Source organism: Pinus tabuliformis, chromosome 1_2 (genome assembly GCF_031772625.1).
Source record: "Pinus tabuliformis cultivar Carrire ecotype Pingquan chromosome 1_2, CPIR1, whole genome shotgun sequence".
In the NCBI taxonomy this organism is placed as follows: Eukaryota; Viridiplantae; Streptophyta; class Pinopsida; order Pinales; family Pinaceae; genus Pinus; species Pinus tabuliformis.
This window is the reverse complement of record NC_142298.1, coordinates 938,888,678-938,915,916: the sequence shown is the minus strand read 5'-3', so window position 1 is coordinate 938,915,916 and position 27,239 is coordinate 938,888,678.

Sequence of the window (27,239 nt, the reverse complement as noted above, 5' to 3'; positions counted from 1 at the left end):
GAGGATGGTCAAGCTTGATTCTTTGGAGAAGCCGCTCCAGAGACCGGGAGGAAGCAGTAATAATAATAACAATCACAATGCAAACGGGGATGTGTTGACGTTGTCGAAGACGCCAGAGCGGGTGAAGCGCGATGAGTGGAGCGAGGGCGCGGTGACGATGCTCCTGGACGCATACGAGTCGTAATGGTTGCTGCTCTATGACAGACGAAAAGATATTTGAGATGGTGCAGGTTGTTTCAATGGGTGTGGGATTCCGAGGCATTCTACATGATGAATCCTGATGGCACTGGAGGACCAGAACTCAACATTTTCTTGCTCAGAATATGAGACTAATTGCAGGTGAGCTACAAGAATCCGTTCATATGGGCAGAGAAATCAACGCACAGGTATAACGGCCTCAGCGTTAGGTAGTGCCACATTAACCAAAGAGGGCGAGGAAGAAATTATGGCATGGTCTGACTGCTCAGAGAGCGACAGAGGCAGAGGCAGAGTAGCGCTCTGGACAGAGGCAGTGGCAGAAATGATCAGGAGTTACAACTATTTTTAGAACTGGCTCTGATACCATGTCAGGCCAAGCAGTAACTCTCCAAAGGCAGAAAAAACTGATTTGTTTTATTACATTAGGTAGCTATTGTTATATACAAGAATGTGACTGCTCAGTTGATCTTCTGATGACTGTTCGCATTCCAGGTTTACCCAACCGCAGAGGATTAGGTGTCAACAATACATAAAGTGGACCATGTTGCAGCAGGGAAGGGACCAAGACATGTCGGAGTTTACCAATATTTTTCATACCCTTCACACAAATATGGGTATCAAGGATTCTGAGTGACATTTGGTACTAAAATATCGTGGCTGCCTACACAGGTACATCCAGGACGAGATGGGGTTCCTGGACATCTCCTCGCTTGACACGACATACCAATACGTTGTTAAGATCAAACAAGTTTAAACAAAAGAAGCGAGACTTTGGATCTGCGAATCTGAAGAACAAAGGACAAAGCCAAGGCGGGGTAATCCAAGACAACCTGTCGAAGCTGCAAGAAAAGAACACCACCACGAATTCAAAGGACACATGAAAGTGGTGTGAGATCCATAAGAGCCCCACTCACAACACAAGTGAGTGTCGGACCAAGCGGTCGCCGGTGGTCGAGTTGAATGCTTCAGAATTAGATGCATGTTCCGACCATGAGTCAGAACCCGACAAGGGGAATGACAAAGGGAAATAGATTATTGATGTCGAGCCCAACGCCACTGTTGCCAACGCCAAGGTCTAGAAGAATGAGCCCGAAGATCCAGAGGAGGGGGAGCATCTTTTCCACTCACAAATGTGAGTGAAGAGTTTGTCACTGTAATTCATTGTCGACAGTGGCAGGCAAAAGAACCTCATTTCAACATAGGTCGTGAAGCGGCTGGGCCTACTGACCATACCACGTCTGCAACCATACAACATCAGGTGGCTTCAGCAAGGACTAGATCTCCGAGTCAACCAATAGTGTCGCCTTCCCTACAACATCAAGCCCTTCACATATGAGGTATTGTGTGATGTTGCTCTTCTCGGCGTTTGTGATGTATTATTAGGACAACCATACTTGTGGAAGCGACATGTTTTATATGAGTCTAGACCTCGCTCTGTGATTATTTCTTTGGGTAATACATTATACATGATACTGGAGGTAACCCCACTTACCGCCATCTCTTTGATCTCTGCTAAGAAACGCAGTAAGATCATCTCCCATACTAGGAAAATTATTTTCTTTCTAGTTCGCTCTCAAAGTAAGGGGAAGATCGTAGCCACATCCATGACCCTCGGGAAGGGTTCCTCCACGCAGCAGAAGCAGGTGGATACAGTCATGAAAGAATATAGGGACATCTTCTCCTCACCCGTAGGGGTATCGTTTCACTATCAGGGCAAGCATTCGTTCGATATGATTCCCGGAGCAGATCTACCCAACGGGTTGATATATCGTTGCTCCATTGTGGAAAATGCCAAGTACGAACAACGACATGATCAACATCGGGTGCCACACAAGTTTCAGGTGGGTGACAAAGTCTGGTTGCATTTACAGAAGAAGAAAAAAACACTTTACAAGAGCCCATCGGAAGCTCAGACCACTCCAATATGGTCCTTACACCATTACCAAGGTTGTGGGAAACAATGCTTTGGAGCACAACATTCCCCCATTCCTTGGCTTGCACCCAGTGTTCAATGTAGATCACCTTCGGCCATATTGTCCACTATTGTTGGACACATCTGACATTGTAGAACAACTAACACCAATAGAGCTCAACCCGGACTGCATGGAACATGCCACAAATGATAGGATCATGGACACACAGATCAAGAACACTCGGAAATAGAGGATAAAACTATATCGAGTTGTCAAAGCAGGCCAACTCCTTCACCAAGGCAAATGGCTCACCAGGGACCAAGTTCAACAGAAGTTTCCTCATCTCATGGAGGAACTCAATGCAATGGGGACCATTGCTTCCTAAGGGGGGAGGACTGATCCAGGTGAATATTGGTGGCCACCCGCCTATGCCACTTGGACCTTCACCATTGTTTCTTTCAATTTTTCAGGTTCCTTAATTCTAGCACAGTTTACTATTTTTGGCAGTTTTTCGGGTCTTGAACTTCTGGAGCCGTTTTGAGGCCCTAAATGAAGGTTTTTTTTTTTTTTTTTTTTTTTTTTTTTTTTTTTTTTTTAGCAAAATTGCTTGTTTATTGCTATGGAAATCACATCAGCCATTGTATTCCTTGGAGAGATCTTTTCAACGAGGTATCATACGTGTCAAACAAAGATAATATGACCGAGTTATGACCCTGGGAAGTTGGTTGCTCAACTAACACTAATGGGGCCCATAAACTCTTGGTTTTACATCTCCTCGGGTTAGGGTTTTGGGTGTTTAGGATTTTCTCTTATTGTACAATAATAAAAAGGCCCTTGAGCCTCATTGTAACTCAATTCATAGGCATGTAGCCGCCACATCTCTTCTCATAGATAAGCTACCATCGCCCGAGCTAGTCTTATTTCCATTATGTTTGTAAGCATATTTCAGATTCGATATTAATGAAATGAAGTGTTATTTCTGCTGCAACTCTTTATTTATGGTTATATCAGTAATTTGTTGCGTTCATGTTTAAATTCGGATCATGAACGAGGATATCATTGTTGATCTTAAGCTAAAACAACACCCCGAGGTGCTCTTCTTATTTGTTGCACTGCCTATCCAATTTGATTCTAAATACCCTTGCAACTTCTCCATCATCTCCAAGATATCTTACACCTTGCTCCACTATATCGCCTAAATACTTGAGCACATACCCAATGCTCCTACCTTGGCTCCACCATAAACTGACTTAAGGTGTTCATTGTAGAATATATATCTAGCATGGTATTGACCAAATATATCAAAGGAACATATTAGTCGCGTGTACATTGTGGGATCCACCAACTCTGAATCTAAAGTTCTCACCTTCATACTAGTGACCATGGGTGTGGCCATAGGTTTCTAGCCCTCCATTTGAAACCTCTTTAGGATTGCACCTGCATACTTCCCTTGGCTAAGGAAAAGCCCCCCTTGGTCTTTTCCATAACTCCTACCCCAAGAAGTAATGCACCATATCGAGGTCCTTAATTTGAGCTTAATTGCTTTGTTTTCTTTGCACCATGTAATGAACTTCTTCAAACTTGTTAGAAACAAGTCATCCGCATACAAAACGAAAAATGAGCATATCAATTTTAACAAATATATAATATAAAATAGAATATGTTTCACTTTTGATGAAGCTTATTCTTTGTAGATATCCATTGATCCTTGAATACCATCTTCTCAATGCTTGCTTGAGTCCATACAAGGATTTATTAAGCCTGCACATGGGACTCCTTCCCATTTACCTCAAAGCCCCGAGGTTGCTCTATTTATACTTCTTCCTTAATGATACCATTAAGGAAAGTTATTTTCACATCCATCTAATGCATTTTTCATCCCATAAATGAAATTAAAGAAATAATTGCTTTAATAAGTTTACTTGACAACTGGAGCAAATGTCTCCACATTCACTCCCTCTCTTTGGCAAAACCCTCTTTCCACAAACCTTGCTTTGAACTTCTTAATGTTGTTGTTTTCAACATGCTTGATTTTGTAGAGCCACCTGGAACTTACAACTGAATTCCCCTTCGCTCCGTACCAAGTCCCAGACATAATTCTTCATATGGAGGTGTACTCCACCATGGCATCACACTAATATTTCTCTACTACCTTGTGAATGCTAGAAGGATAAAAATCTAGAATGTTGCTTATCAGTACCAGAGTCTAGAAACTTCTTGGAAGTTTTGATTTCTCTAAATGTGCTTCTGGGAGCCTCAACATGTTTTTGAGCATCTCTTAATATTTGGTGAACCATTATGATCTCCTAATAGATGTGGAGGGTGGCTACTATCTTCCCCTCTCCACCTCGACCTTTGGAGCTCCTTGCTCCTCATTTTTTATCATTGGAATAAGCTCATGGGACTTCTTGAATGAAATTCTTCCTCAAACTTTACATCCCTACTCAACATTAATTTCCTTTTCTATGGAATATAGACCCTATAAGCCTTCAAGTATCACTGTGACCCATAAATAAAACTTTCTTCTTGGAGGGCTCCAACTTGGTCCTCTTCTCTATCAGTATATGGATATAAACTAGATAACTAAATACATGAAAATGATTCTCCTTTGGCTTCACGCCAGTGAATACCTCCTTTGATATCTTGTCCTCTAAGATCCTACAAGGACATTAGTTTTGGATGTCGATTGTTATTTCATATGCCTCTACCCAAAGAAACATCAACAAGTCTTGGTTTTGTATCATGGTTGTAGCGTCCCCCATGATGGATTGATTCTTTCGCTTTATAACCTTGTTTTTTTGTGGGTTGTATGGAAGTATCAACTCTCTCTTGATTCCCACTTCCTTTTATAAATCCTTGAACTCCTTGGAGGCATGTTCTCCTCAATTGTTTGATCTCAATATTTTAAGCCATAGTCTAACTCTTTTACGTTTTGGCTCTTTTTTAGTATATTTTTGGGTCAATTTTGCCCAGAATCCACTAGAGATTTGTTAGAATCACAAGTTTGATTTATGTAGTCTGCTCAATCTAAATTCCTTGAGGGTTTTTCAAGTTGCTAAATCCATTTATGCATATACATTTTAAATAATGAACAATCACTATCTTGCCCAAAATTATATCATCAAAGTTTGGCCAAAAAATCCAAAACGTAGAAGAGTTAGACAATGCCATATTTCCATCTTCTTCCTTGTTTGGTTTTGCTTTAAAATGTTGAAACTTGCTAAAGACCTCATCTTTTTTATTTAGAAAGTAGGTCCAAGTTTGATGAGAGAATCATCAGTGAAAAAAACATATTACATGCATCTTAGTATTGATGCTATTGACATTGGTCCACAAATATCCAAATGTACTGCATTTATAATTCCCTTAGACTAATGCTTGTGGTTTGGGAAAGTAGACCTTTGCGTGCTTTCCAAGTGTGTTCCCTTTATCTACAACATGCTACTCAAGTCTAAACTTTGGAAGACTTGTGAATATCTTCCTCATAATAGGCAACACCTTGTGATCCAGGTGCCCCATCCCTTTATGCCATAACTCACATAAGTTTCCATTGTTATGCACAAGGGATGGAATGGGTTCACCTTGTAACCTATACAAGTTACCTTATATGACCCTTATTATTTGAGTTGTGTTTGGACTAGAATTTTTTGGCTTTATGAGGAATTGCTAGTGCTTGACCCAATTGTGAATCCCTTATTCTCCATGACTGAAACTCAAAGAAAAAATTTCCTAAGACTTGGAACGAACAAGACAATGCCAAAATCTAAAGAATTACCTAACTCTAGTTGGTAGGGAATCATATCGACACTTGTTAATGGGTACTTGGCACCATCACTTAGCTTAACCTATAGTCCCAAGTCTTTCTTCCTTAGATTAGAAAATCACTTTTGGGTTGATGTCAAGTGATGAGATGGCCCACTCTCCACATACCACACATCTCCCAGAATCATGTTGGTAGAAAGGCAAGATATCTTGGAGAAATCCTTTTCAAACTTGACAACAAACTTGTCCATCTAATTTTTTGTAGAGGTTGCTCCCTATTTTTGATGTTGTTTCCCTTCACCTTTCTTCTCCAAACATTGATGCATAATTATGATGCTTATGACAAATGAATCACTTAATTTTACTCAAGTATTTTTTACTTGGCAATGAGGTTGAATCCTCACTCTTTCCCTTACCCTTTCCGGATCCTTTACCTATGTTCTTATTTCACTGGCTGAATAGAGCTAGGTTCTCATCATGACCCTTTTAGTTGGCCTTTGACTCCATTCCAGTCTCCTCCTAAATATAGTCATCCCAAAGCCTCACAAAGTTAGGAAGATTCTCTCAAGCACCAATACCTTTAACAAATGGTTCCCATGAGACCGAAATCCATTCAATGTTATGCTCATTAGCTTTGCGTTTGCAACTTTCTCTCTCATTGTTGTGGGTTGATCATGACTTTGTGTGACCTTCATAAAGTAATCGGGGCTTGTGCCTGATTTGGTGATCTCCATGGATCTAACTTTGTTCTGCAATATCATCTTCTTATTTATGTTCTCACATTGGTGAAGACTTGTCGGGTCATAAATGATACTTTACAGCATCCAAAACCCTCCACTTTGCCTTCACTTCCTTCACATTGTATGTTGCCAACTATTGTAGATCTATAGTTGGAGTCACAACGTCCTTGACAATATTCCAAATATCATTCTCTTCTTGTAAGAGTGTAACCCTCACTTTCCATGATAAGGCCCCTATGTTAAATCCCTATTAGTCATTCATTATTTGTTTATTAGTTATGGTTAGGTCAGCTTAGTGGTAGGTTACATTAGTGACATCATTCTCACTTATTTTCCATTTATAATAAAGGAGTTTCATTTGTATAAGCATCTTATCTTGTCCATGGGATTTATTGTAGGATGATGTTTCCCCTTTGAAGTGGATTGTTATTCATAGAATTTTTATCATTCTCAAGGCAACTGGTTCATACTTTGGTATCAAAGCCTACGATCCTAGGGTTTTGCTCCTTCGATTAAGACATCTTGGCATTTTCACTATATTTTTTTGGGGAAGTTTTTGACAGTGAAATTTTGAGGAGATTGAGGAAAAACATCGAAGCACAAGTGGTTAAAATTTCAAGTTTTCGTTCATTATTCTTTCGAATATATAGGCTATGGAAGATACATTTTATGGCTAATCCTTATATTAGTTTTAAATGAGTCATCTTGGCATTTTGCTTTGATTTTTTTTTTCTTTTAGGAAGTTTCATATAGTGAAATTTTGAGGAGACCGAGGAGAAATATTAGGGTACACATGGTCAAAATTTTAGGTTCTAGATCATTACATTTTTGTAGATATAATCTACGAAAGATAAGGTTTGTGCCTAATTCTAAAATCAATTTTAAACGAAGCATTTTGAAATTTGTGTTATAAATTTTTTTTGGTGAAGTTTCAAACTCCGAATTTTTTAGAATTTTGAGGAGATATAACAAATTATGTATGCAAAAGTTGTAGATATTTTCAAGTCATTATACTTTGTGAGATATATCCTATGGAAGTTAAGGTTTTCAATTAATCTTTGTTATTTTTCTAATACCAGTAGCTAATTTGAACAATATTATGAGATGCAACTAGAAACTAAACTGTGAAATTCACTAATAAAATATATTGAGTATTCTAACTTGAATTTGCAGAGGAAAATAAATTCATAAAGACATAAGCATACAATTAACAAAACACTAAAAATCTCCAGGAAATCCCAACTAGGGAAAACTAGCTAATTTGTGTTTTTATTGATCTGCTCACAAAAATCTCAATAATTAATTACAAATAATTTTGGAAAAAATCCCTTCTTACTATTTTTTCCTCAACACAATATCACATACACCCTAGACCAATTTGGCCTCTCTCTTGCACAGTTGTATCAACTATATAGGCTAGACTGCCTCCTTGCACAAGCTATCTCGGCATCCTAAAGTGATGTGCTCTGGCCCTCTTTGACCTCACGCGTTGATCTAGAACTATTTTCCTTAGGTCAAAACACACAAATTCTCTCTACTGCATAATCATATGTCCCACTAAGTCTTCGTCCTTCTATATATATAATCAAATTGCTCTTAAACTCAAGTGATCTAGCTCCTTGAACCCAAGTCGAACTACCTCACTAAACTCAAGTCTAACTGACATCTTGAACTCAAGCGAACTGCCCTCTTGAACTCATGTCAAACTGCTTCATTGAACTGAAGTTGAATTTAGATAAAATCTCCATACATGTTGAGTTCAATTTACTATTTTTGTCTATAGGAAAATTAGAGAATTTTCCTAATCCAACACTAAGAGAAAGTAAGACTGCACCTTAGCTTCACATGCGAGTTATTTTGCCAAATTCAGTGCACTTCTAAATATAGTGGAAACCCTTCCTTCTCTAACTCCATTTAACAATCCCTCTTAGAGAGGAAGGTGCTTTATACAACACCCAATTTATCTCTAAAGTAGATGAACTTGCCCCTTACCAATGCCTTGGTCAAAATATTTGATGTTTGCTCCTTTGTAGGCACATACTAGAGTTTGACTTCACCTCTCTGAGCATAATTTTTTATATGGTGGTACTAGATTTTGATGTGCTTGGAGAAATCATGAAATATTGGAGTCTCAAAGAGCTTGATGTAACTATAATTATCATAGTTTATTATCATGGGCTCCAACCTCTAATTGAACAACCCAACAAGTAGCTTTCTCAACCAAACAACCTTGCAAGCTGCCAAGCTGACAACCATGTACTTGACCTCAACTAAGCTTAGTCCCACTCATCTCTACTTCGTGTTGAACCAGGAAACAATTGTTGACCCAATACTAAAAGCTCATCTAGAAGTGATTTTCTAGTATGATGAACCCCTGCCCAATTTTCATATACTAATCCCTAAAGACTCACTCCATCAGCTTGCCTGTACAGTAACACATAATCCAATGTGCCCTTGAGATACCTCAACACGTGCTTGGCAGCAACCCAATGCACTTTGGTCGGCTCAACCATGAATTGGCTCAACTAGTTAATTACAAAGAAAATGTCTAGTCGTGTGTTCACAAGATACATCAACGACCCTATGAGTTGCCTGTATAGAGTGGCATCCACTCGCTCACCTCTAGTAGCATCTACCTTCCTCTAGGTTGTGACTAGAGGCATGGTCATGGGCTTGCAATCTTGCATGTGGAATCTCTTGACAATCTCTTGCGTGTATCTTTCCTTCCCCAAGAATATTTGTCCATCACCATGCCATAGCTCCAGCCCAAGGAAATAGTGCATAAGCCCTATATCCTTCATCACAAACTCCCCTACAAGATATTTCTTATAGGCATGGATGAGCTCCTCGTCCCCTGCCAATATCAAATCATCAACATACAACACAAGAATGAGATATTTCCCCTCAACCACAATGTAGTATAGGTTGGGGTCAACTTCACTCTTGGTGAAGCCTAATCCGAGAAGGTAGTTGTCTATTCGCGCATACCATGCCCTCGGTGCCTACTTGAGCCCATAAATAGTTCTCTTAAGCCTATGTACATGCAAATCTCTACAGAAAGCCTCAAATCCCTCAATCTTCTCAACATAAATCTCTTCCTCAACAATTTCGATAAGGAAGGCAGTCTTCACGTTTATTTGGTGGATCCTTTGCCCCATCTATGCTGCAATCGCCAAAATAGTCCTAATGGATGAATATTATGCCACTGGTGTGAATGTCTCATCATAGTCTATCCCTTCGACTTGTGAGAACCCTTTGGCCAAAAATATAGCCTTACACTTCTCCACACTCCCATCAATGGCATGCTTGATCTTGTATACTAAACATGATCCGAAAATTGATATGCCAATTTGTCTTGGTATTATCTCCTAAATATCTTTATGCATGATGGAAGAGTAATCTTCCACCATAGCATCACACCAAATTTGTTGAGAAGCTGACTCTTTGTAACAAGAGGGCTCTGAGTCTATCACCTCAGTCATAAGTGCCATGTGCCTTGTATATCTCTGTGGTGATTTACTCTATATGAATGTGGAACAGGGGTCTCCAACTCTCTCTTGGACCTCCCTAATAAACTGATAATCCCACCTAGCTCGTTCTCTCCCTGCATTGGGAGTCACTGGCTGACTGGGGTCCACACGTTCTGCTCTCTCCTCCTATACCTTCTCTCTCTTTTCATCTGCATGTTGCTTGGCTTGTCCAACAACTGACTATGGTGAAGTCTGAGGAGTTGATTGAGCCTCCTGCTTGGGAGTTTGTTTCTCCTCGTGTGTTGTACTTTGATCACGCTCCAAGCACTTCCTGAGAGCCCTTCCTTCCGCGAACTTCTCATCATGTCTGATCATTGTCTTCCTGAGTGTTGGAGTATACACAATATACGCCTTATATGTCTCTTTGTAGCCCACAAAAATGACCTTCTTTATTGTTGGCTCCAGCTTCTTCCGACTATTTGAAGACACATGGCAGTAAACAAGACTGTCAAAAATCTGAAAGTGAGACACATCAAGCTTCTTACCTGTGAAAGCCTCCTCTAGTGTGAATTTGCCTAGCACCCTGTGTGGACCCCTGTTCTACAAAAGGATTGCAGTGTTGCATGTCTCTACCCAAAGAAATATGGGTAGCCCCTGGTCATGCAACATAGCCTTGGTTGCTCCAACAATGCTCTAGTTCTTGCTCTTAGCCACCCCATTTTGTTGAGGTGCAGTGAGCTCTCTCTTGTTGCCCTCCTTGGCACACAAGCCTCTGAAGGCATTGGATATGTACTCCCCACCGTTGCCTGACCTTAGTGCTTTGATACTCCCACCAATATAGTTCTCCATCAAGAGTTTGAACTCCACAAACTTCGAGAAGCCCTGATCTTTCTTCTTCATGAAGAAGATCCATGTCTTTCTCGAGTGGTCATCAATAAAGGTGACATAATATTCATATCCCGTCAGGGATGGAGAGGAGAATTGTCTGCATACATTTGAATGTACTAGCTCCAAGATACAACAAGATACTCTTGGCCCTGTTGTCTCTGCTGGAAAAAGATGTCTTTGCATACTTGCTAAGTGTGCAACCCTTGTACACGTCATTTCTGATCTACATTGTACTACGGTAACCCTGTGGCAATCTACCTCAAAATATTCAGTGTGTCATGGTGTAAGTGACCAATACGCTTATGCCAAAGCTCCCCAAGGTTACGTCTATGTGCACTGGTCTCTTTGCTGCTCAAGGTTTCTTCTTGTTGGAAAATGCAAAGTGGCAACTTATTAAATCTTATTTTCCTTTTCCTTAATACTTGCTTGTGAACTTAGTTAGTCTTCTTATGTTCTTTAGTTAGATATTTTCATCAAACAAATATCAAGAATGAAACAAAAACAATAGAGGACACAAAAATTAGGCTCTCAACTAGGGAAAAATCCCTCCAAGGGAAAAACACGGTAAACTCTTCTCTTGTTATAGAATCTGCTTCAATTGAGACATAAAGACCCAAAACCTAGACCAAGTCCTTCTCCAAGTACCAAGTCAGCTCTCCAATAATTATTTCTTTGATTCTACACCAACCAGCTTCAACCTGCAACTTCGACCTGCCAACTTCAATACTACAACTCATATTGTTACTTCGATCCTACAATTTCGGCTTTACAGCTTCTGTGGAAACCCTAATTCAACCTCGTCCTTAGACCTTCCTAGGGCAAGACAACTCTTCCCAAGGTCAAGGAGGTCAAGGTAGGGTATTCAGCATTCCAACTACAAGATATTGCATTGCGTCCTCTTGTAACTCAAACCTCTAACTTTGGCCTCCTTATGTAGCACCAAAAACCCTAGAACTTTGCATATGTGAGAGAGAGTAGAGCCTTAAATAGATATTTTCCGTCCTTCCTTCTCCTAGACCTTCGCTCTTCTTCTTTCTGCTTTAAGCTTCAGATCAAATTATTTCTTGATGGATTAAACTTGTGAAGTGGGTGAGTGTCAAATGAGGTCGAACTGCTTCTTTATATAGCCTTCTCAAGGGGTTAAATTCCCTACTTTAGGTCGACTTGTACTTTTGGAGTTTCCAGGTCTTTTTAGACTAAAAAACAATTATTTTTACAATTACATTTTCGCTGAAAGGGTCTTATAAAAACATAGTTATCTATCAAACGAGAATTATTACCTCAAAACGGGTACTCGAGCCCAAAAACCCAAAAAACATGAAAAAACAACCTAAAAATAAAGAGTGTTGATTCCGCATCACCATTTTTTTTCAAAGTAAAATTTTAATATTTTTTAAAATAACAGTGAAAAAAAATAGAAGTCATTTTGTTTGATGCAAAAAACACCTTGAAATCGAAAAGTGTTGATGTCGGAATAACGTCTTTTTTTCATGGTACATTTTCAACATTTTTTAATAATGACATTAAAAATAAAATATCATGACTCGTAAAAACTTTAAATTTCCAACGATTTTTAAGCATGACATTAAATTTAAAATATCACTTATTTGAAAAACCTTAAAATTCCAACAATTTTCAGGCGTGGTGCTAAGAAAAAATGCTTATAATTGTTTTCAACCATAGCATTAAAGATAAAATATCACGACTTAGAAAAATATTAAAATCTTGACAATTTTTCAACCATGGAATTAAAACCAAAGATTATGACTGCAAAACAATCTTAAGTTTTCAAAATATTTCAAGCATGACATTATGGAAAAAAAATTATTACTAAAAAAACTTTAAAAATGAACATTTGAATGAAAAAATTATTATACCAAGAGTAATTTTTTTAAGTGCTAAGTGTATAGCGATTCTAAAATCTTAGCCTAAGACAACCCCCTTTTTTTTTCGTGGAAAAAGTTGTAATTTTCATTAAAGGAGAAAATTACATTTTGTATATGCAAGGCATTACTTAAGTGAGGCATTGCCTGCCAAGAAAAAGATTTAAAAACTATAGTGCATTCCTCCGCACAGGGAGCGAGCTAATTAGGAAACAACAAAAATGGAGAGCTTCTGGCCTCTTCGCAGAGAGGATATGGTGCCATAACATAAGTTCTGTATAAATATTTACAATATAAACCAATATATATATATATATATATATATATATATATATATCAAAACACATTAGTCCCTTGTAATGATGCTTCATATAGATTCTAGGTCTATGAAAGGCTTGTGGTAGTGCTAGTAGGCAGCACCATCCTTTTCCTCGTATATTAACCAGGAATCGTCATCCCTTAGTGCTACTTCCTTGGATAAGTGGTCGGCAGCTAAGTTCCGCTCCCTATAAATATGATGACAAGTGAAAGAGTCAAAAGACAAAATAAGTCTATGAGTCTCGTCCAGAATATGCTTCAATGTATATGCATTGCAGATATGTTTTTTGTTGATCCAGTTGACAACCAATTTTGAGTCACCATATAGTTGAAGGTTTGTGCATTGTTTAAATAAAGCATATTGTATGAGCTATTTTGCAGTTATAAGATTAGCATAGTTGTTTATTCCTCTGCCCAATCCCATTTGTATTTTGAAAGAATGAGAACTTGATAAGTGTAATATAACACCCCTCATGTAGCCTGTTCCCTGAGCCGATCCATCGAAAAAAGCCCATGGTATGGAGGTGTTGATGACTTCTGGCTCGATATTCCTATGTTGTTGATGTGAGGAGTCATCAAGAATCGAATGATAATCGGCTATGGTTCTGTTCAGAATGGAGGGCCATAAGGGGGGCTTTTGCTGAAATATAACTTGGTTCCTAGCTATCCATAATGCCCAGCAAATGAGCAGAGGAATATTCCTTTCCTTGCCTGTAGTATCTTTCCACCAGTTATTCCATGCATCCTTTGTGTCGTTGCCGTGCCACTGACTGTGAATGGAGAGCGTTGAGATAAAGCTATTCCAAAGCTCTTGTGAAATAGGGAAATTCAGAAAGAGGTGGTTTGTATCTTCATTGCTATTCTTGCACAGGTAGCACCAAAAAGGCCCTAAGAAGGATCGTTTCATTAGGTTTGCTCCCGTCGGGACTTTATTGTTCAGTATAGACCACAGAAGCAGCCTCGTTCTTGGGGCCACTTTTAACTTCCATATGAGGTTCCACCAAGGCTCAGAGGCTAGCGGTTTATAAGGTTCCATCAGGACCAGATATCCTATCTTGGGGGCATAATAGCCATGTTTGGCTAGTGCCCATATGAGCTCATCGTCCCCTTCTGTGATCCTGATATGGGCCTCTGTTAATGCAGTAATGTAGTCTCTCCAGTCTTGTTGCCAGGGTGGTGGGATGTTTAGTACATTTCCTATTTTCCAAGCCTGCTGTGTCAGAGAGGATCAGCCATTATTGGCTATGTGACAGATGTGTGTTATACCTTGATCAGCAAGGTGTGCTTTCAGCTCCTCGGGAAGTCTGTGAGCATTGCCATAGCCAACCCAAGGGTCTTCTCCTATGCGCACTAGGGAGCCAGATCAGATTCTCCAAGTCAATCCATTTCTTATCAGATCCATGGCTTTTGTTACTGCTTTCCAGATGATAGATATGTTCCCACTGGGTCGGTGGGCTTGTCTAATCCAATCAAGTGGGTTCGAAGGGGAGATATATTTAGATATGACAACCTTCGTCCATAGACTTTGGTTATTGAGTAGCTGCCAGCCCAGCTTTGCTGCAAGTGCTTTGGAGAAGGTGTCCAATATTTTAATCCCCCATCCTCCCCATCGTTTAGGCAGTGCCAGAGATTCCCATCTTGTCCAAGCAAAAATTCTCCCTGTCTGTTTCCCCTTCCATAGAAAGCGACAACAAATGTTTTGCAGCCTGTCTAGTATACCCCTGGGAATCCAGGCCAGAGTCATCCAATATACAGGCGTTGCTTCTAATACTGCTTTGATCAATATCAGTCTGCCTGCCCTTGACAGATATTTGTGGTACCATATGTTCAAACACTTTTCTACCTTAGTGATTAGCTAGATCCAATCAGCTCTTTTGTAACCAAACGGCTTCAGGCGGTAGCCAAGGTATCTCTTGCCTTCCTCTATAGGTTGGATAGAAAAGGGGAATCTCCTGAGAGTGAATTGTAGTTCGTTTTGGGTGCATCCTGATGCTGTTATAGTGGATTTAGATTCATTCAACACCATACCCGTGGCTTTTTGAAAGGTGCCCATAGCTTGATGTAGAGAAGTGAGGTCGCCCATGCCCCCATTGAGGAATATGAGAACATCATCAACAAAGAGCAAATGAGTCAATATACATGAGTCAGTGATTTTGATGCCCCTGATTCGCCCCTGTCTGTGGTCTTCTGCTATAATTCTGCTTAGTCCCTCCATGATGAGAAGGAACAGAAGGGGGGATAGAGGACATCCCTGCCTGAGTCCCCTCTCAGCATGAAAAAAGGGGGATGCCGATCCATTAATGAGAACACTGTAAGGGACATTGGTGATACATCTCATGATCCACTTAATGAAGGTAAAAGGAAACCCCAGTTGAGTTAACAGGATCTGGAGGTATAGCCAATTGACTCTGTCAAAAGCTTTAGATAGGTCTATCTTCAGTATCATTCCTTTAAGTTTCCTGAGCTGAACAGAGTGTAGGAGTTCTTGTGCAGTGCCAATCGCCTCATGTATCTGCCTTTTATGTAGAAAGGCAAATTGTTCATGGGAGATGTGAAGAGACAGGATAGGCTTTATTCGATTGGCAATTATCTTGGCTATGATTTTATATATGCAGTTGCATAGGGATATGGGCCTGAAGTCATCAAAGGAGGAGGGCTTGTTAGCTTTGGGTATAAGAGCAATGAAGGTGGATTTAAGGCTGCCCGTTATCCTTCCACTCCTTCTGCTCTCCTCTATGATTCGCAGAAGGTTTGTCCCTACGACTTCAAAGAAGGCAATATAAAATTCCACTGTCCATCCATCCGGTCCCGGGCTTTTGTCCTTCTTGAGCCATTTCAAAGTAGCTTCTAGCTCTTCAAGTGAGACTTCTCGTGAGAGTTCCTGTTCTGCCTCCTAGTCAACAAATCTGGGAAAGAGTTGTGCAATTCGCATCACTTCAGCCAAAGTAGCAATGGGAGGTGCCTTGTAGATGTCTTTGAAGTGTGTGCTCGCCAGTGCTGCCAGTTCTCGAAAAGATTGAACAGTTTGTCCTTGTGTATCTTTAAGCTCCCAAATTGTGTTAATTGCCTTCCTCCCATTGGCATGTTTATGATAAAATTTAGTGTTGTCGTCCCCCTCCTTCAGCCAGATGGCCCGGCTCCGAAGTCTCCAACTCTCTTCTCTATCTTTTAGGATTTGTGTCCTCTTCTACAGTGATGCGGTGTATTTATCCTTTTGCTCCTGTGAGGCTATGATTCCTCCTGTGACCTCCTCATATAAATATATTTCTTCTTTTGTTGTTCTGAGAAGATGCTCTTCCTCTTCCATTTTCCTCTTAGCCCAGATCTTGGAGAGGGACTTCAACTCCTTCATATTATGTACGAAATCATTCATGAGGTTCCCTACTGAGCTGGGAGGGTTAGCCTTCCAAAATTCAGTCACCATTTTTATGTAGTCTGCATCCCGTAGCCATGTGGAATTAAATTTGAACAGGGCCTTTGGTTTGTCGCTTTCATCCTATAGCTCAAGGTAGATGGGTCTATGATCTGATAGGCCTCCAAAGCCAACCCATTGTCTGATAGGGGATCCCCTGTTGACCAAAAATTCTTTCATGAGAAATCTGTCAAGCCGTCTGGCCAGGCTTGCTTCCCCTAATCTATTGTTCCTCCAAGTGGGCTACAATTTGGCTGAGGGGATATCAATTAAGTTATGGTCCTCTAGGAGATTTTCAAAGAGACCAGACAACCCATCCACCTGTGCTTGTCTGCCCCAAGATTCCGCATACCCCAAGGAGAAATTCAAGTCCCCCCCATGATAATATTATCTTGCTAGAGGAGTGATGAATTAAGCAATTTCCTCCAAAAATCGGCTTTGTCCTGACAAGGACCATAAACATTGATGATCCTGAAGTCTTCTTCAAGAGTAGGTGAGTAAATGTCCACTCCCAAAAACCCCTTGTTGAAAATGCAACAAGATGATGAAGCCTAGTGGAAAGGATTCGCCTTCACTAAGTGAGCCTGCAAGCTAATTTTGGCGCAAAGTCTATTTTTAGACTATGTCTATTTTTAGACATATGGATCATGGTCTATGAGTTGCAAGAATGTTTTTATGGATGATTGGTCATGTTGGTAAAAATAGATGGACTTCTATTTTTAGACATATGGGCGGAGTCTATTTTTAGACTGCCAGGCTAAAAATAGAACAGTCGAATATTATTAGCTCTTAATAATATTTGGACTATAAACATTATCTTATCCTCTTGGAGCACTTCAGTTTGAGCTACAGATGTGGCACATGCATCTGTCAGAAGGAAATACGCCTTTCTTATGAGTCAGTTGAGCTATTGCATGCAGGACTTTAGTTAGAACTCATGTGGTTGAGTTTGGTGGAGTTGATTGAGGAGTTGGAGTTGTGTTCAGTTGAACTAGTTGTATTTAGTCTAACTTCAGAATACACTAGCGATGAGTTGTGTGAATTGATTATTAATTAATTCACTAATTATTAACTCATAAAGAAACTAAAGAATACATTAGTTAACTCAGTGCATGAACAGTTCAGTGGAGACAGGTGTTAGAGGTTGAGATTGCTATCAGTTGTGACTATAGTTGTGCATGAGATCTTGCACAATCAATGGGATTGAGTAATGCCAATGAGGATTGCGCGGTTTAGCCAAGGAAATACGAGTTTGGTTCAGCCATTCTCATCTATTCTCATGCAGGATTGCGCAATGGAGGCAAGGAAGCAGCGGAGGAGATTTGAGGCATCAGATCTGAGCTAGTTTGTGTGTAACAGGTGGAGATAGTATTGAGTACTTGTGAGGAGTATTGTACTATGTATTGTTACATGTTCTCAATCATTAATATACAAATAGTGTGGGTTTTTCAGCTGTAAGCTTTCCCCGGGTTACATACTGTGTTAATGTGTGCATGCGATTGATGTTTCATTGTTTTTAATGCTGCTGAATTGATGATCAACGTAGAGGAGCTTATGTATTATGCATGTATTCCGCAATAGTGTATAATCGGGATAATCTCTGTGAATAAGTGTCATATTATTCAAAATTTCTACATGGTATCGGAGCTGTTGATCATCAGATCTATTATTCAGAAAGTGTTTACATTTTATTTCTTCAGGCAGAGTCTGTAATCGGGCCAGGTAGCCTCTGGATTCATCCTTATTTTGGAAGGTGAGATATCTGGTGAATGCCCATACAGTCAATCTCTGTACGAGAAATACTTTGTTCTCACAAATCTTAGATCAGAAGCGGTTGAGTTTTGAGCTGGTGGAATTCGAATTTGCAGCAGTGTTTTCTTGGTGTCAAAGTTGAAATGTCTTTCAACGGATTGCGATTGGAGTATGCTCTTGAGGGCAGCTCGAACTATATTGCATGGAAAGACAGGATGGAGGCGGTGTTAGATGATAATGGGTTGAAGGAGTTCATAGAGAATGATGTCCCAAAACCTACTGATGTTTCTCAAGTCGGGGATTGGCAAAAGAAGACAGCAAAGTGTCGAAGGATTCTGTTAGAGGGCGTGAAGTATCACATTGTGTCCAGCCTGCATGGAAAGGCTTCTCCATACTTGATGTGGAAAGCGTTGACAAATCTATTCCAAAGCAAGAGCGATTAGAGGAAGCTGGCGCTCAAGGATAAACTCAAAAACATTAAGTGTGAGAATAGAGACAGTATGCCCATGTATCTCACGAAGTTCACCCAGTGCCGGGATGAGCTGGGAAGTGTGGGGGTGACTGTTGATGATGAGGACTTGGTGAGCTTGGCTCTCCTTGGTCTTCCGAAGAGTTGGCATTCCTATCAGGACTCTGTCAATGGTCGGGAGAAATTGCCAGGATGGGAGAGACTTTGGTCGGATCTTGTGCAAGAGGAGATCAGACGGAGCACCAGAGACAGTTCTTCATCCATGCATGATGAGGAGAACTGTGCCTTAGCGAGTAAGGTGAAGAAGGGGAAGGAGAAGGGTTCTCTTTCCGAATCCAGTTCTTCCAATGATGGGAAGAAGGTTGACAAGTCGAAGCTGAGATACTTTTGTTGTCATGAGTTGGGCCATTATGCTACTAATTGCCCAAAGAAGAAGTCCAAGAAGGGATCCGAGGAAGGATTTGAAGGTGAGGCACTTGCTTCACAGTTTGAGTTGGATTTCACACTCTTCGCATGCATGGTTTCATCCATGATGGGAAGTGTTTGGTTTCTTGATAGTGGAGCTTCTTTCCACATGACCGGTGACAAAAGTTTGTTCAGTACTTTGGAGGAGAAAGATCTCCAGATACTCATAGGGATGGGTAATGATGAAAAGTATAGTGTCTCAGGTGTAGGCACGGTTATTTTTCAGAGGGAGCGTGGAGCTCGCCTTACCTTGACCGATGTAAAGTATGTACCAGGACTGAAGAGAAACTTGGTGTCAATCACGATGCTGGAAGACAGAGGATATGATGTTGTCTTCAGTAAGGGAAAGGTTTTCCTTAGACACATCATCACTAGACAGGTGAAGCAGATTGGTTCATGGGTCAAGAACCTGTATGCTCTTCAGTTTCAAGATGCATGCAAAGCCTTGAGCAGCGAGGCAATTGATGGAGACTTGGTGGTTGAGAGGGAGTGTATATTACCTCTCAACATGCAAAGCCAGAAGAAGTCTCAGACGATTGTGGAGGAGCCACGATTGGTGCAACAGCTTCAGGAGGTTGTGGAGCAGCCACAACAAGGGAAGCTGAGAGGAGATCGAGTAGAGACATCTACTCATGCAGACACCTCCAGTAGGGGAAACTTCGAGCCAGGTGGGCTGAGGGATCACATGCAGCCATACCTCCAGGTAGGAGGTGGGGTGATGTGGATTGATCGTTCCAAGGAGGAGGGGCAGGATCCTTGAGGTACCCAGCCTCTTGGATGAGACCTTGCTACGGGAGCCCCGATGTGGAGTAGCAAGAATTTACTGATTGGGTAAAGACAGATGCGGATGGAGCAACAAAGAGAGCGACAGTGTAGGGAATCCCAGGACAGCGCATAGCTAGCAGGCTGCAGCAATGCGAGAGGCACAAGTGTTTTGAACAGTGCTAGGTGGCACAGAGAGGTGTGCAATGGTGCAAGATGCATGGAGATGTTGCAATAGCGCAGATGTCAGAGAGGGAGCACTTTTCAGCAGCAGGTAGAGCTTCAGCATCAGTGTATGTTCCTAGCCCAACAGAGTGGTCAGTTGGGAGTGTTTTTGTTCCAAGTGTTGTTGGAGCAAGTGGACCGGGCAAATGTGTTGCATGTAGAACATTCCAGAGTTGCAGGATAGGGGTTGCAGATAATCCATATCTTATTGAGAGGGAGTGTTGAAAATGCAACAAGATGATGGAGCCTAGTGGAAAGGATTCGCCTTCACTAAGTGAGCCCGCAGGCTAATTTTGGCACAAAGTCTATTTTTAGACTATGTCTATTTTTAGACATATGGATCATGGTCTATGAGTTGTAGGATGTTGTTTATGGATGATTGGTCGTGTTGGTAAAAATAGATGGACTTCTATTTTTAGACATATGGGCGGAGTCTATTTTTAGATTGCCAGGCTAAAAATAGAACAGTCGAATATTATTAGCTCTTAATAATATTTGGACTATAAACATTATCTTATCCTCTTGGAGCACTTCAGTTTGAGCTACAGATGTGGCACATGCAACTGTCAGAAGGAAATACACTTTTCTTATGAGTCAGTTGAGCTATTGCATGCAGGACTTCAGTTAGAACTCATGTGGTTGAGTTTGGTGGAGTTGATTGAGGAGTTGATGGAGTTGTGTTCAGTTGAACTAGTTGTATTTAGTCTAACTGCAGAATACACTAGTGATGAGTTGTGTGAATTAATTATTAATTAATTCACTAATTATTAACTCATAAAGAAACTAAAGAATACATCAGTTAACTCAGTGCATGAACAATTCAGTGGAGACAAGTGTTAGAGGTTGAGATTGCTATCAGTTGTGACTATAGTTTTGCATGAGATCTTGCACAATCAATGGGATTGAGTAATGCCAATGAGGATTGTGTGGTTCAGCCAAGGAAATACGAGTTTGGTTCAGCCATTCTCATCTATTCTCATGCAGGATTGCGCAGTGGAGGCAGGCAAGCAGCGAAGGAGATTTGAGGCATCAGATCTGAGCTAGTTTGTGTGTAACAGGTGGAGATAGTACTGAGTACTTGTGAGGAGTATTGTACTATGTATTGTTACATGTTCTTAATCATTAATATACAGATAGTGTGGGGTTTTCAGCTGTAAGCTTTCCCCGGGTTACATACTGTGTTAATGTGTGCATGTGATTGATGTTTCATTGTTTTTAATGCTGCTGAATTGATGATCAACGTAGAGGAGCTTATGTATTATGCATGTATTCCGCAATAGTGTATAATCGGGATAATATCTGTGAATAAGTGTCATATTATTCAAAAAATTTACACCCCTGTCCTCCCCAAATGCTCAGAGTCTTGATGGTTCGATTACAAATACCCAAGGTTATCCCTCCAGATATTCCCGTAGCATCTAAGGAGTGGAAAGACCAACCTGGTAGCTAAGATTCGAGTAGGGAGTGATGGTGCTCGCAGGGCCAAAGGTTTCTTGTAGGAAAATAATGTCTACTGCTTCTGTAGCAAATAGACGCTTTAGGGCTAGTTTTTTATCCGGGCTAGCCATCCCGCGGCAATTGAAAGAGAGCAACTTCATGGAGGGGGGATGTTATGGGTTTTCTCTACTCTAAGGGCCTAGTCAATGGTTTTTTGTTTGCCAGATGATATTTCCTCCCCTGCCTGATGCTTGGCTTTGGTAGATGGGAGGGACAACCCCGGGATTTAGGAAGAGATGGAGTAGAGTCTATCCCAAACCCTATGATGTCGAGGTCTTGCGAGTGCATTCTAGAGCGAAGAGGGTAACGAGATTCCGAAGTGAGTAGGTGGGTGAGGGGGTTGGGTAAGGGAGTCACAGAGAAGGAAGGCTGGGGGAAGGAGTAAGTGAGAGGGGGGGAGGGGCTATTGAGCAATGCTGAATGACAGGGGAGTGATGTAAGAACCAGGGAGGTTGAGACAACGGATGAGTGACATAGAGGGGAGCAGTCGAACTGTTTGTGATCCCATCTTGTAGAGGAAAAGTAAGCAAAATAGGAGACACAAAAGCAGAATGAGAAAAAGAGAGTGGAGAATTAGTTGCACCCGTGGAATAAGCGTCCCCTATAGCTACCCGAGCTCTTGTAAGAGGTGGGGAGGGAGGCCGGAGTGGAGATTTCCCACGCTTCTTCCTTGCTTCTTTCTCGTGCGCCTTGTCTGCATCCGCTAGGCTTTGATGTGGCTGTTCTTCCACTTCCATCGCAGGTTGAGATTGTTCCTAAATTGTATGATAATCATGGTCTTTTTCCGCCGATTGATGGCCCCTTTTTTTGATCAGGGGGCAATCCTTGTATACGTGTCCAACCTTGTGGCATCTGTGACACCTGTAGGGTATACCTTCATAATCCAGTGGCTGCTTCTGAGTGTATGTTCTCCATTGTATGGTGATGAATTCTTGTAAGCCTCCCCTAGTGTCCATATGCACCAGAATCCTAGCGAAAGCCATCTTGCCAGTGGATAAATAGGATTTATCATATTCCATGTATGTGCCCAGTGAGTTCCCGATACGGCGGAATATGTCTTCAGACCAGAAGTGTAACGAGAGCCCAGGTAATCTGATCCAGATCGGGCCAACGCCTATCTGCTCAGTGTCCAGATCAAAGAGCGGTGACCATCGCTTTAGGAGGACAGGGGCATGCTTGAAGTGCCAGTATGACGATAGGACCCAGTTTGTGTGGTCTGGCCTGGAGAAACGTAAGGCAAACCACCCCTTCACAAAGGTCTGTATGATGGGTAGATCGGCTAAATGATGTCCCCAAACCTCTTAAACCTAAGTTTTTAAGTGAGCCACCATGTAGTTCCGACCCCGCATTCTTCCGACTAAAACCCTGTCTGCAAAATCCATGGTATTGTCTAACTAGATGTCCTCTTTGAGTCTGAGAAAAGTATCAACAGCTTTGGTCCTGAAGCAACTTGTTTTCTTGCGAGGCTTCACTTCAATGGCAGAGTCTTCTGGACAATCGGAAATGTTCTCCAGTTCGGGGGGGTTCTCGAGGGGAGGGGATGGGTCGACGGGGAGGGCTTCCGATAAAGGGGGAATGTTAGTGAAACTGTCGAATGGGGGAACAGATGAGTGCGGCATAATCAGGGGGACCGTTGAGGACGATGGAACGGGTGGAGCGGGGGAATAATCGGACAGGGGGGGAGGGAGGTTTTACCAGGGCTTGAAGTCGGAGGGTTGGGGTTAAAACACCTCGTTGCAAACCCTAGAGATGACGTAGACGATGGAGGAGTGGAGAGGGACGGCCATGTGGAGGGGTCGTCCGGCAGTATCACCGAGAGATCAGAGGGGCCTGAGATTGAGGGGAGACCAAAAATGGTCTCGTTCATCTCGTTGCTATACAAATGCGGATCTAGGTTAACAGAATGCAGATTTGACCAGACAGAACCCTCCACCAGTGGTTCATCTGAGTAATCCATAAGATCTAGGTCCATCGTTGTCAGTTAACGTGAAATGCCAGCTGCCTGTGGTAACCGTCAAGGGAGAGTGCAGCTAGGAGAGCGGGCGATGGTAGCCAGAGGTCTATGCGTCGACTGCGGAGCAGGTAAAAAACGGGCACAGTAAAACGGTAAAACCCTAGTTACGGTGACAGTAATGGAGATATATGGTGTAACCTTACCCTGATCAGAGGACGTGTACTTGCAGCGTACAGCCAGCTGCATCATTATGCTGCAGACACGCAGCTGCTAGCCGTATTCGTCTTTCTGCTCCATCTCCTCTGTAGACCCCCAATCATTTTTCCTTTCTTAGCCTAAGACAACTTGATACATTGCAAAAAAAAATTAAAAATTAACTATCAAATTGACATGCAATGCAGGTGAACTCAACCCATTGTAATGAAAACTTAAAGACCAACCATGAAATTGACACATTGTGTGGGTAGATTCGATTCATCATAATGAAAAATTTAAAATCAACTATCAAATTGCACATAATGGGATTGGCTTGCTAGACAAGCATCGACACGGATCCTACAATATATATATATATATATATATATAGATATATATATATATATATATATATATATATATATATATATATATATATAAGAAAGATAAATAAGAAAACAAAAATAAAAATATTGAAAAAAAAACACAAAAAATAATAAAAATAATAAGTAATAAAACATAAAAAAAAAAATATGACAAAGAAATCAAATATAAAAAATATATAGAAAGGACAAAAAAACTATAAAATGTAAAAAAAATTAACTATACCATGTAAAAAAAAAATACAAAAATAAAATAAAACATTAATAATAATAATAATAATAAATTAAAAACAAAAACAAAAAAAAATCCTCAGCCACCCCGAGGCCCAGCCAGCTAAGGGTGGTAAGGGGACGATTCATGACAAAAAATAAATCAAATATAAAAAAAGATTAAAAAAAAACCATAAAAATGTAAATAAAAACCAAAATTTTAATTTAAATATAAATAAATATATATATATATATATATATATATATATATATAATAAAAAAAAACCCATTTAAAAAAAAAAAAATTACCAAAAAAAATTCAAGAGTATTATGCTGGGAGGCTTTACACGCGATACCACACTACCTCTACAAGGCACATACCCTATCGAATGTCTAGAAGGTATGTCCTTTTAGGACTATTCTTACCTTAGATCTCCATACATGAGTCCTCAAAAAATATCGGCCCTCTTCGACCACTCCTCTCTTGGATTCTTGTCCCATCCTCAAAGAATGTCAGTACCTTTCCTTTCTTGGATGCTTTATCCTCAAGCAAACCATAAATTCTTATCCAATCCTCTGTTATTCTCTCTTCATCTCCTTAAGAAGAGAATGCACATGTGATGTCCATTATCACTCCCTCTCTACTAGAGAGGATATCAATATTCTCTTTGTAGTCAGAGATATATCCTTGCTCCTATTCGAGGAGACTTCCTTACTCCCTCTAAAATATAGAGGAGATTCCCGACTTCCTTTTTATTTGGGAAGTCAACATCACAATCCTTGTAGCTTGTCTGCATGAGAGTATCAACTATTTTATCTTCATAGCTACATGTCTCCCTCTTTCTTATGCATCAGTTGCTTTCCTTTCGAGGTATCATGGAGCCATCTCCACCCTTCGTTCTTGTGAGAGGATCCAAGTCATATTTCTTGCTCATCACTTTCATCTCTGACATGAAGGCATTGCATTGATCCTTTACAAACTTCAAGTTGATCATAGCTTCCTGACAAAAGTGATCTCCTTTGACCTTTAGGTTATCTTCTCACACTGCTACCTTTACATCTTGACTTCATAGTTGCCAGGTACCAGATGTTGATCTTTTCTCAACATTCTTCATACATTTCCATTCACACAGTTGAATTTGCCTCAACTACCATCATGTATCCCTGCAACATTCTTCCAAGTAGCAAAATAAAATGTTAACCAAATAACCTACAATAATTAAAACTAGACTTACCTCATCATGATAACCTTCTTGTTCCACCAACATCCTCATAGTCCATCTCCATACGGAACTTCATGCATCAGAGTTCCCAAGGATCGAACTTGATTACCAAGGTAAAACTTATCTTCCGAAAATTATATTGGATGTTAAACAATATTCTAGAGAAAGTCCTATTTATTCATCCTAAAGTAAGTCAGGTCCTATTCTTTCTAAGCATATATATGTGTGTGTGTGTGTGGTTTACGAACACTGAGTGGCCGCTACATCGATAGAAAAATACAAGTAGATCAACTCGAAGGGATCTACATGTCGGCCAAGCTAGCAAGGCCTAACCCCAAGGGCGTCGAGGAGATTTGACCTCGTGACCTCCTGATAGGTGTGGTACTTAGCAACAAGAACTCAACCAAATGAGTTATCCCTTGGGGCTCTTTTCAAGCATCATATATCCATATACTTAAGCATATTTTTATGACCATATTTCTTTTCACAAGATTCTATACATATAAATTTGATCCAAAGTTTGACATCCAACATGCATTCCTATTCTTTCACTCTATCATCTAGCTATTTTTCCTAAAGTGAGCCTGCAACCTGACATTCCACATTACATGGAATGTATACTAACCTTGTCATGATGCTTTTCCTAAGGACCTTCCAAAATGATGGTCCTTCTTGAATCATGATGATCCAACTAAGCAAGATGACAACTTCTAAAATAATTTTAGATAATACCTTGATGAACATTATGCAAAAATAGTCTATCTATCCATCTATCTAGATGATCTTCTACAAAGAAACTTAATCATGCAAATTCTAGACATGCTACTATCATAGGCTCATATTTAAAGGAAATAACATTCGATATACAAAACTTGCCAAACAAAGTGCCTTCTTTAATAGTAAAGATCCTTCACTTCTTCCTTCTTCGACTTCTTCTCAAGTTCTCCCATTGCCTCGACCACATGATCTCCGCTTCTTTCCTTTCTCTTGTCGTTTTGTTGGCTTGGACAATCCCTCTTAAAGTGTCCAAACTCATTGCACTCAAGGCATTGAACCTTGGATATGGCTTTCTTCTTGGACTTTCCAAATTTTCCCTTATTCAGCTTCTTGACTTGGGCTAGAAAGGCTTGAGACTGCTCATCAGATCCAATTTCATCTTTCACCTTGATCCCTCATTCTTCCATAATGCATTGAACCCACAACACATCAAAGGGAGTTGAATCTTTCTTAGAGTAGATGCTTGTTGCAAAGGCGCTCCATTTTGGTGGCAGTGCATTTAGTACACAGATGGTCACTTTTGAATCAGATATTGTTTCCCCAAGTCCTTGCAAATGGTATCTTAACTAAGAGACTTTCATGAGAAAGTATTCCATATCCTTATCCTTTTATTTCTTTATTCTATATAACTTATTCCACAAATACATCTTTTGTTCTGATGTACTTAAAGAGTACAAATTCACTAGCTTGTCGTACATAGCCTTCGAAGTTTTGAAGTTTGCAATGAATGGAACAAGAGAATC